Raw genomic sequence first — 204 nt, 5'->3', positions numbered from 1 at the left:
GCGCCCCGGGGACACGGGCAACACACCCCAAAAGCCATACCACCCGCCCTCAAGGAACTACGCTCCACGCCTGAAGCAAACCTTAGAGTAAAACCTGGCATCACACCAGAGCAACAGTCTCCAGAGGGAGTATCGTCTCTCGCGGCCCGCAGGCCAGCGGCCCCTATCGCGGTCAGCCTCGGCGCTGCCCCTCAGCCAGGCTCG

This window comes from Phaethon lepturus, unplaced genomic scaffold, assembly GCF_000687285.1.
Source record: "Phaethon lepturus isolate BGI_N335 unplaced genomic scaffold, ASM68728v1 scaffold3795, whole genome shotgun sequence".
NCBI classification, from domain to species: domain Eukaryota; kingdom Metazoa; phylum Chordata; class Aves; order Phaethontiformes; family Phaethontidae; genus Phaethon; species Phaethon lepturus.
Note: the sequence above shows the minus strand (reverse complement) of the source record.